The 14,739-nt window shown below is 35.9% G+C and overlaps 1 protein-coding gene across 33 annotated transcripts in view; it reads left to right on the top strand.

Moving 5' to 3' along the window:
• The window catches only part of BAZ2B (bromodomain adjacent to zinc finger domain 2B), a 332,790-nt gene that overhangs the window by 113,768 nt on the left and 204,283 nt on the right, over positions 1–14,739 (top strand). The window lies entirely within an intron of this gene.

The raw sequence follows: 14,739 nt of genomic DNA, 5'->3' as shown, positions 1-14,739 counted from the left end.
TGACCACTGCTGAGTTTTCCAAATTTGCTGGCATATTGAGTGCAGCACTTTCACAGCATCATCTTTCAGGATTTGAAATAGCTCAACTGGAATTCCATCACCTCCACTAGCTTTGTTCGTAGTGATGCTTTCTAAGGCAATATTTTTTAAGATATTCTAAGATATAATATTCTAAAATATTAGAAATATTTTCTAATTTCACATCCAGGATGTCTGGCTCTAGGTGAGTGATCACACCATCGTGATTATCTTGGTCATGAACATCTTTTTTGTATAGTTCTTCTGTGTATTCTTGCCACCTCTTGTTAATATCTTCTGCTTCTGTTAGGTCCATACCATTTCTGTCCTTTATCGAGCCCATCTTTGCATGAAATGTTCCCTTGCATGAAATGTTCTCTAATTTTCTTGAAGAGATCTAGTCTTTCCCATTCTGTTGTTTTCCTCTATTTCTTTGCATTGCTCACTGAGGAAGGCTTTCTTATCTCTCCTTGCTATTCTTTGGAACTCTGTATTCAAATGCCTATATCTTTCCTTTTCTCCTTTGCTTTTTGCTTCTTTTCTTTTCACAGCTCCTCAGACAGGCCTCCTCAGATGGTCATTTTGCTTTTTGCCATTTCTTTTTCTTGGGGATGGTCTTAATGTACAATGTCATGAACCTCCATCCATAGTTTATCAGGCACTCTGTCTATCAGATGTAGTTTATTAACAGATAGAACGTGGGTGTAAAAATAGTAACCATAATGTCATAAAAGAGAATACTATTCCTATAATGGAATGGTTAAGAGGTAGCTATTTCACATTTTATCTACTTTAATATGAAGTAAATACACTCAGATAGAGGTAACATGATGGTTACTAAAGCATTCAGTAACTAAGGAGTGCCTAGTACGTGCAAGTGCTAGGGATAAGGCAGTGAACAAAACTCTACACACATGGGGCTTACAGTTTATGAGTGAAAGAGATTAATAGTTAATAAACTAATATTTACTGTGTTAGATGGCAATCAACACTGTAAAAAAAAATCAAGCGTATTGCATTGTGAGTTGTGGGTTTGGTATTTACTATAGGGTCGTTATTATAGCATAGCCCTTCTAAGATTACAGTTTGAGTTCTTAAGAAAGTTAAGAAGTGAGTCATGCATATATCTGCGTGATGATTATTCCAAAGAAAACAGCAAATGCCAAGACAATGAGGCAGGTTGTACTTGGCATATTCCAGTAACAATAAGGAAACCAGTGTGGTTGGAGTGGTGTGAGTGATGAAAGGGAGTAATAAATGAAGCTAGAGATTTCACATATATCTACTTTTAAGAATTGTCTTTTTAAAAAGAAAATACTGAAAAAAATTATGCTGTAAGTTTAACCAAAACTCATGTTGCTAAACCAGCGATCCCCAGAGTAGTTTTGGTTGAGTGAATATTGCTTAATAAAAAGATTCCATGGTCAAGTAACGCAAAACCTAGGGTTAATGTTAAAGGTTAAAGGTTTTGCTTGTGCTTGTGTTTAGGCACATCTTTTAATGTGCTAAGTTGTTTTGAGAATCTCCAGCCTTTCTGTCCCTTCCTTTAAAGAATTTCTTAAGGGGCTAGTGTTTTTCAGTGCTTTGGTAAATGCTGTATTATACAGTCCTACTGATTATCTGGCTTCCCTGGTAGCTCTGCTGGTAAATAATCTGCCTGCAATGCAGGAGACCCTGGTTCGAGTCCCGAGTTGGGAAGATTCCCTGGAGAAGTGATAGGCTACCCACTCTAGTATTCTTGCCTAGAGAATCCCCAGGGAAAGAGGAGGCTGGCAGGCTACATCCATGGCGTTGCAAAGAGTTGGACATGACTGAGCGACTAAGCACAGCACAGCACTGATTAATTGTTGGTTACTAAAAGGATTTTCCACAATTGCTGTTTCATAATCTCTATGCTTTAAGCCAGCATTTCTCTTTGCCTGCTTTTTCAGTAAAAGTACTTCTTTTTTGTTTTCTTAAATAGTTCTTAAATCCATCCTGTTTTCTCTATTCATGATGCCTAAATTCTTATATAGGTTTGCATCATGCCTCACCTGGGCTGTCACAGTAGAATCCTTTTCTAGCATCCCATTGTTGTTTTTTGTCAGTCACTCTGCTGCTGCTGCTGCTGCTAAGTCACTTCAGTTGTGTCCGACTCTGTGTGACCCCATAGACGGCAGCCCCCCAGGCTCCCCCATCCCTGGGATTCTCCAGGCAAGAACACTGGAGTGGGTTGCCATTTCCTTCTCCAATGCATGAAAGTGAAAAGTGAAAGTGAAGTCACTCAGTTGTGTCCAACTCTTTGAGACCCCATGGACTGTAGCCTACCAGGCTCCTCCATCCATGGGAGTTTCCAGGCAAGAGTACTGCAGAACCAAAAATAAATAAATAATTTTTGTTGTTTTTGTTAAAAACTATATTCTACTCTTGGAGATTGTGAAACATGATGCAGATTTGTATCAGGCAGAGTCCAACCAGAGAAAGAGGACCAGTATGGTAGATAGAAAGTAGATGGATTTATTGCAAGGAGTTGGTTAATGCCGTTATGGAGGCTGGCCAGACAAGCCTGATATGGGAAGGAAGGGCAGGCTGTCAGGGAGGGCAGGCTGAAGCTCCCTGGCCTGGGGCACAGCTCTAGGCCATAGGCAGCACTTCAGTAACTCAGTCCTGTCCAACTCTTTACAACCCCGTGGACTGCAGCACACCAGGCTCCTCTGTCCTCCACTATTTCCTGTAGTTCGCTCAGTTTCATGTCCATTAAGTCGGTGATGCTATCTAACCATCTCATCCCTCTGCTGCCTCCTTTTCCTTTTGCTTCCAGTCTTTCCCAGCATCTGAGTCTTTTCTAATGAGTCAGCTCTTGGCATCAGGGGGCCAAATTGTTGGAGCTTCAGCTTCAGCATCAGTCCTTCCCATGAATATTCAGGACTGATTTCTTTTAGGATTGATGGATTTGATCTTGCTGTCCAAGGGACTCTCAAGAGTCTCCTCCAGCACCACAATTCAAAAGTATCAATTCTTCAGCACTCAGCCTTCTTTTTTTTTTTTTTTTTTATTAGAGATATGGTATATTTACAGAAAATTCCATCTGGAGTGATAAGTGAAATTCTTCCCAGTTTCTCTTAAATCAACATTTGTTAAGTACCTAATCTGTGCCAAGATTCATGCAAGTAACGTGATTTGTGACAATAGCTATTCTTTTTTTTTTTTTCCTAATTTTATTTTATTTTTAAACTTTACATAATTGTATTAGTTTTGCCAAATATCAAAATGAATCCACCACAGGTATACATGTGTTCACCATCCCGAACCCTCCTCCCTCCTCCCTCCCCATACCATCCCTCTGGGTCGTCCCAGTGCACTAGCCCCAAGCATCCAGTATCGTGCATCGAACCTGGACTGGCAACTCGTTTCTTACATGATATTTTACATGTTTCAATGCCATTCTCCCAAATCTTCCCACCCTCTCCCTCTCCCACAGAGTCCATAAGACTGTTCTATACATCAGTGTCTCTTTTGCTGTCTCGTACACCGGGTTATTGTTACCATCTTTCTAAATTCCATATATATGCGTTAGTATACTGTATTTATGTTTTTCCTTCTGGCTTACTTCACTCTGTATAATAGGCTCCAGTTTCATCCACCTCATTAGAACTGATTCAAATGTATTCTTTTTAATGGCTGAGTAATACTCCATTGTGTATATTTACCACAGCTTTCTTATCCATTCATCTGCTGATGGACATCTAGGTTGCTTCCATGTCCTGGCTATTATAAACAGTGCTGCGATAAACATTGGGGTACACGTGTCTCTTTCCCTTCTGGTTTCCTCAGTGTGTATGCCCAGCAGTGGGATTGCTGGATCATAAGGCAGTTCTATTTCCAGTTTTTTAAGGAATCTCCACACTGTTCTCCATAGTGGCTGTAATAGTTTGCATTCCCACCAACAGTGTAAGAGGGTTCCCTTTTCTCCACACCCTCTCCAGCATTTATTATTTGTAGACTTTTGGATGGCAGCCATTCTGACTGGTGTGAAATGGTACCTCATAGTGGTTTTGATTTGCATTTCTCTGATAATGAGTGATGTTGAGCATCTTTTCATGTGTTTGTTAGCCATCTGTATGTCTTCTTTGGAGAAATGTCTATTTAGTTCTTTGGCCCATTTTTTGATTGGGCCGTTTATTTTTCTGGAGTTGAGCTGTAGGAGTTGCTTGTATATTTTTGAGATTAGTTGTTTGTCGGTTGTTTCATTTGCTATTATTTTCTCCCATTCTGAAGGCTGTCTTTTCACCTTGCTGATAGTTTCCTTTGATGTGCAGATCGCTTTGGCTATTCGAGGTTTTTTGTATTTCCATATAAATTGTGAAATTATTTGTTCTAGCTCTGTGAAGAATACTGTTGGTAGCTTGATAGGGATTGCGTTGAATCTATAAATTGCTTTGGGTAGTATACTCATTTTCACTATATTGATTCTTCCAATCCATGAACATGGTATATTTCTCCATCTATTAGTGTCCTCTTTGATTTCTTTCACCAGTGTTTTATAGTTTTCTATATATAGGTCTTTAGTTTCTTTAGGTAGATATATTCCTAAGTATTTTATTCTTTCCGTTGCAATGGTGAATTGTTTCCTTAATTTCTCTTTCTGTTTTCTCATTATTAGTGTATAGGAATGCAAGGGATTTCTGTGTGTTGATTTTATATCCTGCAACTTTACTATAGTCATTGATTATTTCTAGTAATTTTCTGGAAGAATGGAACTGGAGGAATCAACCTACCTGACTTCAGGCTCTACTACAAAGCCACAGTTATCAAGACAGTATGGTACTGGCACAAAGACAGAAATATTGATCAATGGAATAAAATAGAAAGCCCAGAGATAAATCCACGCACATATGGACACCTTATCTTTGACAAAGGAGGCAAGAATATACAATGGATTAAAGACAATCTCTTTAACAAGTGGTGCTGGGAAATCTGGTCAACCACTTGTAAAAGAATGAAACTAGACCACTTTCTAACACCATACACAAAAATAAACTCAAAATGGATTAAAGATCTCAACGTAAGACCAGAAACTATAAAATTCCTAGAGGAGAACATAGGCAAAATACTCTCCGACATACATCACAGCAGGATCCTCTATGACCCACCTCCTAGAATATTGGAAATAAAAGCAAAAATAAACAAATGGGACCTAATTAACCTCAGCCTTCTTTTTTATCCAGCTCTCAACATCCATACATGACTACTGGAAAAACCGTATCTTTGACTATATGGACTTATAGTCATTTTGTTGGCAAAATGATGTTTCTGCTTCTTAATATGCTGCCTAGGTTTATCATAGCTTTCCTTCCCAGGAACAAGCGTCTTTTAAGTTCATGGCTGCAGTCACTGTCTCAGTGATTTTGGAGCCCAAGAAAGGAAAATCTGTCACTTTTTCCACTTTTTCCTCTTCTGTTTGCCATGAAGTGGTGGGACCAGATGCCATGATCTTAGTTTTTTGAATGCTGAGCTTCAAGCCAGCTTTTTCACTCTTCTCTTTCCCTTCATCTAGAGGCTTTTTAGTTGCTCTTCACTTTCTGCCATTAAAGTGGTATCATCTGCATATCTGAGGCACTCTATCAGATCTAATCCCTTGAATCTGTTCATCACCTCAGCTGTATAAAGGATTTTATTTAGGTCATACCTGAATGGCCTAGTGGCTTTCCCAGCTTTCTTCAGTTTAAGCCTGAAGTTTGCAATCAGAAGTTCAGGATCTGAGCCACAGTCAGCTCCAGGTCTTATTTTTACTGAATGTATGTGTGTTAGTTGCTTAGTTGTGTCCGACTCTTTGTGACCCCACAGACTGCAGCCCTCCAGGCTCCTCTTTGCATGGAATTCTCCAGTCAAGAATACTGGAGTGAGTAGCCATTCCCTTCTCCAAGAGATCTTCCTGACCAAGGAATCGAACCCTGGTCTTCTGCTTTGCAGATGAATTCTTTAATGTCTGAGCTGCCAAGGAAGCCAGTCAGTTCCAGGTCTTATTTTTACTGACTCTATAGAGTTTCTCTATCTTTGGCTGCAAAGAACATAATCAATCTAATTTTGGTATTGACAGTGTGGTGATGTTCATGTGTAGAGTCATCTCTTGGGTTGTTGAAAAAGGGTGTTTGCTATACCAGAGTGTTCTCTTGACAAAACTGTCTTAGCCTTTGCCCTGCTTCATTTTGTACTCCAAGGCCAAACTTGACTATTATTCTGTGCATCTTTTGACTTCTTCCTTTGGCATTCCAATCCCCTGTGATGAAAAGGACATATTTTTTTGGTATTAGTTCTAGAAGGCATTTCAGGTCTTCATATAACTGGTCCACTTCAGCTTCTTTGGCAATTAGTAGTTGAGGCATAGACTTGAGTTACTGAGATGTTGAATGGTTTGCCTTAGAAACCAACTGAGATCATTCTTTGGTTTTTGACATTGTTTCCAAGTATTGCATTTCAGACTTTTTTGTTGACTATGGGGGTATTCCATTTCTTCTAAGGGATTTTTGCCCACAGTAGAACATATAATAGTCATCTGAATTAAATTCATCCATTCTCCTCAATTTTAGTTCACTGATTCCTAAAATGTCAGTGTTTACTCTTGCCATCTCCTGCTTGGCCACATCCAATTTACATTGATTCATGGATCTAGTGTTTCAGGTTCCTATGCAGTACAGTTCTTTACAGCTTCACATTAGTACAGAATAAAATTTAATCTCATTTATAGGGCATGTGAAATTTTCCACAATCTGTCTCCTGTCTAAATTTTGCATAAATTTCCCATACTTAGTATGTGCCAAGTTTGAAACCATGTATACTTTGTTAAAGCAGGTAGTGTGTGTATAGCCGTTTTGCTTTTGTTCAGTGCTATCATTTCTTCCTGGCACAGCCTTCCCTCTGTGAGTAGTCATTCTTAAAAGTTTAGAACAGAGATACTGTTCTTCAAGAATACTTTCAAGCTTTTCCTGGCTAATTGAGGTACACCTATGTACAATTCTGTCAAAGCACTTAAAGCAATTAAGTAAAACTCCACTCTCTATATCCTGTACCTTTATCTATATCTTAAGTGCTTCATAATTTAAATGGGTAACTCTACTAAGTAGTTGAATACTTTCTGATAAACGGATCTATCAGTTTTCTTCTTTTGCAGTTCAAAGTCTGGAATAATTATAGATATAAATGTGCAACTTTTAGAAGAAAACATAAGGGAAAATCTGTAAGTTCTACCTTGGTGAAGAATTCTTACACATGACACAAAAAGGACAGCCCTTAAAAATTAGTTAATTGGACTTTACAAAAATTAAAACTGTTTAGTTTGCAAAATACCTGTTATGACAATGAAAAAATAAGACATATACTAAGAGAAAATACTGAAAAATCACATATCTGACAAAGGACTCCCATCTAGGTTATATAAAAACCCTCAAAACTCAACAATAAAAATGCCAGCAGTCTAATTAGAAAACTGGGCCAAAGACCTGAAGGAACATTTCACCAAAGAGGGTAACTAGATGTCAAATGAGAATATGAAAAGATATTCAACATCATTACCCATCTGAGAAATGCAAAATCGAAGTATCATTAGTCACTTATCAGATCAGCTAAAATAAAGATTAGTGACAATGTCAACCATCGGCAAGAATATGGAGAAATTGAGCTCTTATTCATTGTCAGGGGAAGTGTAAAATGGTACAACCACTCTGGAAAAATATTTGGCAGTATCTTTGAAACAAAAATAAAAACCTAAATATATACTTAATACATGACCTAGCAACTGCACTCCAGAGCATTTATCCCAGAAAAATGACTGTATGTGGTTGTTCATAGAAGCTTTATTTATAATAGCCCAAGTTGGAAACTGTCAAAATGTCCTGTACAGTTTGGTGTGTCCAAACCATGGAATACTACTGAGCAATTAGAAAAAATCAACTGTTGATACACAAATCCTAAAGGACATTAAGCTCAGTGAAAAAAAGTCAATCTCAGAAGGCCACTCAATAATTCCATTTATGTAAGACAAAGTTCTAGAGATTGAGAACAAATTTGTGGTATTTGTGGTAACGTGGGGTTATGGATGGTGGGTGCGACTGTAAAGGAGTAGCGTGAGAAAGATGTTTGTGGTGATGGAGTAGGTTTCTACCTTGATTGCAGTGCTGGTTTCATGAATTTACACCTGGGATAAGATGAGTTAGAACTATACATACACTGTAGTTAGTTTCTTGGTTTCAATATTGACAATTTAATTATGTAAGTTGTAACCATTAGTAGGACCTGAGTGATGAGTATATGGGTTCTCACTGTACTATTTTGGCAACTTTCTGTAAATATATAGTTATTTCAAATTAATAGTTAAAAAATTATCTTTTTTTCTTCTACTCTTCCACCCATCTCTGAGAAAGAAACTGTTTGCCTTGCACCCCCCTGTTCACTGCAGCATTACTTACAACAGCCAAGACATAGAAGCAGCCTAATGTCCACTGAGGAATGAATGAAGAAGGAAAATATGTTATATATTTATAAAATGGAGTATTTTTCAGCCAAAAGAAGGAAATCTTGTCCTTTGCAGCAATGTGGATGGTTTAAGGGTATTATGCTAAATGAAATAAGACAGAGAAAGACAAATACTCTATGATCTCACTTATATATGGCATCTAAAAAAACAAAAACAAAAGTCCAAACTCATAGATACAATACAAAGAACAGATTAGTGGTTGCCAGAGGTGGGAGGTGGGTAAAACTGTTGAGGGTGGTAAAAAAAGTACAGGCTTCCAGTTATAAAGTAAGTCAATCCTGGTAAAAAATAAACACAGAAAAAATGTTTGCTTCCTTACTATGCCTAAGACTTTATTCATGCTTTTTTATTTTTATCCTCTTCTGTGTCATCCAGAGACTTGTTTCACTGACCGTTCATAAGACATAGCCATCTTCTCCTTTCTTGATTGATTGATTTCAGATTGTCCTATCTCAAATAAAATGATAAATAGAACTAAACAAACCAAGAAAACCTTTACGTCATTCAAGTGATTGTACATTCAAGATATATATCCGTGTTAACATGTGTAGCTCTAGTTTATTTATTTTAACTGCTGTTTTGTTGTTCAGTCGCTCAGTCATGTCTGACTCTTTGTGACCCCATGGACTGCAGCATGCCAGGCTTCCCTGTCCTTCGCTGTCTCCCAGAGTTTGCTCAAACTCGTGTCCTTTGAATTGATGATGCCATGCAACTATCTCATCCTCTGTCGCCCCCTTCTCCTCTTGCGCTCAGTCTTTCCCAGCATCAGGGTCTTTTCCAATGAGTTGGCTCTTCACTATACATTTCATTATAAAAACACACCACGATCTTCTGTATTGTAGAATTTCACTACACAAATGATATTGTAGTTTATACTTTTGTATATGGCTTGCTATGCCTATGTATGAGAATTTTTCTGGGTTATATATCTGAAAGTGGAATTGCCATGGCATGGACTATCTACGGCTTTGATATTATGAAGTATTGCTTAATATTTTTCTACAGTGGTTATGAGTTAACACTGTAGGTACATAATAAGTGGATAAGAGATTTCCTTGTCTACATTTTCCCCAGCCTTTGGATTTTCCTTAAGTTTTGCCTTCCCATTCCATCTATGTATACATCTATGTAGAATCTACTTTGAAGTCCAATAGATTTACATCTCTAGTATAATTTTTTTCTTTCTTGCTCTTTGATCAATCAAGGAGTAAGAAAAGAACTGATTCATCTTATCTTTCATATTCGTATTCCATTTTCCATATCTCCATATTTCTGACTCTACTGCCACAATATTAGTTCAGACCCTTATTCTTGCCTAAACTATTTCAACAGACTGAATATTCTAATATCCATCTTGGAAATCTCTTTCTGTTGCAACTCATCCTACTTAAAACTGCTAGGTCAGTATTTCTAATGGAAGTAGTTTACTACTTTGGCAGTGTTGAATAAATTTAACACTTAAAGTGACATTCATAGTTGTTTCTGATAAGGTCCTAGAGTAACTTTTCAGCCACATCTCCTACTATTTTCTATATATGCCTTATATAGTAGCCAGACTAGATTATTCACTTATTATTGATTAATTCATCAAACCATAGATATTAAAAGCTTTTGTAATGCTATGTTGTTGTTGTTTGGTTGCTAAGTTGTGCTAGACTCTTTTTCAACCCCAGGGACTATAGCCCATCAGCCTCCTCTGTCTGTGGGATTTCCCAGGCAAGAATACTGGAGTGGGTTGCCATGTCTTTCTCCATGGTATCCCCTGGATCAGGAATTGAACATGTGTCTTCTGCATTGGCAGGCAGATTCTTTACCACTGAGCTGCCAGAGAAGCCCTTCCCTACACTTAGGATGCTTTTTTCCCGTAGTTCCTCCACCTAGCCATCTTTTCCTTTCAAAAATCCTACATGCTTTTCAAGGCCTACTTAAGATGTTAGATTTCTACGAAGTTTTTCTAGTATCCTCAGTTAATTTTACTCCTATAGTACTATATTGCTTTTATGGCACATACTGTATTTCATGTATTTGTCTTAGGTTTCCATTGTGAATAAGTACTTTGTCCATTCATCTGTATTATCCTTATAGCACTTAACATACTGTCCTGTATAAGGTAGGCAAACAATTAACTGAAATAATTTAATTGAAGATAACATATTAGTTAAATCCAAGTTCACCATTTAGACTATTCGGGAAAAGATCAGTTTTCATCATTAAAAAATGCTGAATTTTGTAATTTTATCTAGTATTCTTACTTTAAAACAGTATAGAATAAACTGGGTTTCTATATAGTGATCTTTACAGCTTGCCTTGATGAATAGTAAAGTTTATTTGTGATTAACATAATAGTTGTTCAGCTCACTTTTAGACCCTTAAGTAATTCTCTTAAATCAGTTTTTCAAACTGTACTCTGAGTAATGTGTAAGTTGATTCTGTTGAGATGTCCTGCTTACTGCTGGGTGCTTCCTCTGCCCCAAGGAAAGTGAAAGTCACTCAGTCATGTCTTTGAGACCTCATGGACTGTACAGTCCCTGGAATTCTCCAGGCCAGAATACTGGAGTGGGTAGCCTTTCCTTTCTCCAGGGGATCTTCCCAACCCAGGGATTGAACCCAGGTCTTCCGTGTTGTAGGTGGATTCTTTTCAGCTGAGCCACAAGGGAAGCCCAAGAATACTGCAGTGGGTAGCCTATCCCTTATCCAGTGGATCTTCCCAACCCAGGGATCAAACTGGGGTCTCCTGCATTGCAGGCAGATTCTTTACCAACTGAGACATCAGGGAATCCCAAGAAGAAGCTCTTTATTTATTTATTTCTTTACTATACAGGGCTTCTTCAGGGTCTTATTTAAGAAAGGATTTTTTTGCATAACGAGTATTACTCAGCCATTAAAAAGAATACATTTGAATCAGTTCTAATGAGATGGATGAAACTGGAACCTATTATACAGAGTGAAGTAAGCCAGAAAGAAAAACACCAATATAGTATACTAACGCATATATATGGAATTTAGAAAGATGGTAACAATAACCCTGTGTACGAGACAGCAAAAGAGACACTGATGTATAGATCAGTCTTATGGACTCTGTGGGAGAGGGAGAGGGTGGGGAGATTTGGGAGAATAGCATTGAAACATGTATAATATCATGTATGAGATGAGTCACCAGTCCAGGTTTGATGCACGGTACTGGATGCTTGGGGCTGGTGCACTGGGATGACCCAGAGGGAGGGTATGGGGAGGGAGGAGGGAGGAGGGTTCAGGATGGGGAACACAGGTATACCTGTGGCGGATTCATTTCGATATTTGGCAAAACTAATACAATATTGTAAAGTTTAAAAATAAAATAAAATTTAAATTAAAAAAAAATAAAATAAAAATATTGCTAAAAAAAAAATATTTTAAAATAATTGCTAAGACTGTATAATACTTCAGTTTTTATCCATTTATTTAATGTTTTCCAAGATCTTGCAAAATATATGATTCCTGCCCACTTATTATTTTGTATTGCTACAAATTAAAAATCTGTAGTCCATGTGAATATGAAACTTCAAATAATTAAGCAAATAGTAGGAAAATGGGGTTTGTACATGACAAATAGTATATTTTCTAAATATTTTGAATTTTAATATGGATTTTTTATTATTAGAATATCAGAAGTTATTGGAATTGATGTACAAATTGCTAGGTAGGCTAAAGAATTTTCTAGATCATGGCTTCTTAAATTTTAATGTTCATAAGATTCTGATTCAGTAGGTCTGGACTAGTGCTTGCGATTATTTCTAACAAGTGGTTTCTATGTTGCTGGTCTGTGGACCACAGTTGGAGTAGCAATGAGCTTGATAACTTTCCAAAGCCTATCACCACATTTTATTAGGATTACATCCTTTGCCTTAGTGAAATAGATTTTCAGTATTGCTATGGACATTTATTTAACTGTTTCTCTACATTCTGATTTATACTTCGCCATTTTTAATAGAAATTTGTTTTTTTTTTTTTTAGGGAAATACTTTGTGTGTGGATTATTGATTGCTCTGTGACTATGTAGTTCTTTGTATAAAATTATCCTTCAGTATTTTTAAGATGGTTAGCCTTGAGAATTATTGGACTGTCAATGGCAACTTTCAGCAGTTTAATAGGGAATATGTGTGGTTTACTTTTTTAGTAGAACTATTATACTTAAACTAACTTTTGTTATTTTGCAGGATATTGTTTGAGGTTAGATATGGTTATTATAAAAATTAAAATGGAAATAATTTTGTTTGGCTAAAGTATGTTTTAGCTGGTATAAGTGCTGCTTTAAATTAAAAACTATTATTGTCATGAATTAGTAGCAGTTATATACCACAACAGGTTAGGCTGTTAATTTTATCTGTAGTAAATATGAATTGAAAACCTAATTTCTATAAGTGAACAAACAACAGGAGAGAGAGTCATTTAGTTGAATAGCTTGTACTCCAAAAGCTATGAATGGGACATTAATGCTTTTCTTAAGACATATACTATCAAAATATTTTCATAGTTTTTGGGCTTTTATAGAAAATGTTAGTAACTAAATCATAAATTTAAATTCTAAATTTTAAAGAAAATTCCAGAATTACATATTTTTGATGAATGGAGATTGGTAATTAACTTTGTAGACTAGAACAGCAGAACCTTTTTGGGGGAAGGTTACAATTTTTGTCTAAATACATGGTTATTATATTAATCTTCTATTATTTCACTTAAGAATTGTCAGTAGTAGGAACAACTGGAAAAACTACATTATTACCAAAGTGACTTTAAAATATATTATTATTTTCTTATTTCTTATTAAATAAGCACTAATATTGCTATAAAAGTTTTTATATGGAATGTATGTAAATGATAAAAGTTTTCTTCAGACCTGCTTCAATAATTTTGTATAGAAATAAACCTCCTTTGTTTTTTCTGGTAGCATCCATTGATTTCTGCTCCCCACCAAAGATACGTTAACAGTGCTGATGGAAGCAGAACACTTGGAATTTACATTAAAATTAAATGTGATGAATAAAAAGCAATATGGTATAATATTATAGTCTTCATTTTGCTTTACCAAAGTTCCAAAATCTAAAGGACAGAAATACTGACAAGGTCAAGAAAAATGAAAGCAAGAACAAATAATGCAAAAAGAAAATGACACTGAGGTCTTGGTTTAATACATATGTATTCCAGGTTGATGGTTGATTTCATTAGCAAATCTCATTGTTATGCAATGTCTGTTCTTCTGCAGCAAAATGAATATTGTATTTTTACAGGCTCTGTGTGTATCTATTATGTTACAATAAATGAAAAATATATATATATACACACCTATTTTTTTTATACCCTTTCCAGTTTACTCTTTTCAGTTTGTCCTTTAGGAAAAGAAAGAAAATTGAATTATATTCTTCCTTTTGTTGTCAAATTTATTCAAAGCGTTTCAGTTTATAATATAGATATATTTCCTACTTTTGTTCCCTGAAATAAACAGTTGTGAGGCAGTTAATAATGTAACCATTTAAATTATCCTATAACTTTTTAAATGAATATATCTTGATTGATTTAAGCTGATAATTAATTATGATGTTAACCATATGCTCTCTAACATATTTTTAATGTTAGGATGGGTTTTTTTTATCGCAAAAAAAAATACTAAGCAAGTTGTACATATTTTGCCAAATGTACATACTGCTATCTTTTCCAATATCAAAAAGTATATGTTTAGATTTCTATAGTTAGAATTAAATTTTCATAAAATAGGAAATTCAGAAATAACAGATTTCAGTGACTCCACCTAGGAAGAGTTCATTTAATCAGGGAAGAGACTGCATGACTCTTATGCAGTTATGTATATGAGTTCAAATATGGATCAAACTGTACTGGACACAACTCATTTAATTTTAGTCATTTTGAGGTTTGACAATGATTTACAAAATCTATTTGGTTTTTAGTAGTGTTCTCAAAAGTTGTCACAACTAAGAATCCATTGTCAAGCTTGAAAATAGAAAAGCCAAAGTTTTGATGTAACATGAGTTGATTGTATATCATTTAGAAATTGCCTATATAGTAAAAATTGACTGGCTCATTTGATGCAATCCTAATAAATACCTTCTTTATGTTAGACAAGCATGAGCTGTTACAGATATGTACAGGAGTTTTCAATGTATCAACCTAAGTTAATTTTTACTTAGAATATTTGCATTTTATTGTTCACAATG

Source organism: Bos grunniens, chromosome 2 (genome assembly GCF_055505025.1).
Source record: "Bos grunniens cultivar Pamir isolate PY7600 chromosome 2, Bosgru_T2T1.0, whole genome shotgun sequence".
Classification (NCBI taxonomy): domain Eukaryota; kingdom Metazoa; phylum Chordata; class Mammalia; order Artiodactyla; family Bovidae; genus Bos; species Bos grunniens.
The sequence above is the reverse complement of the archived record's forward strand: the minus strand, read 5'-3'. Positions and strand labels throughout refer to the sequence as shown.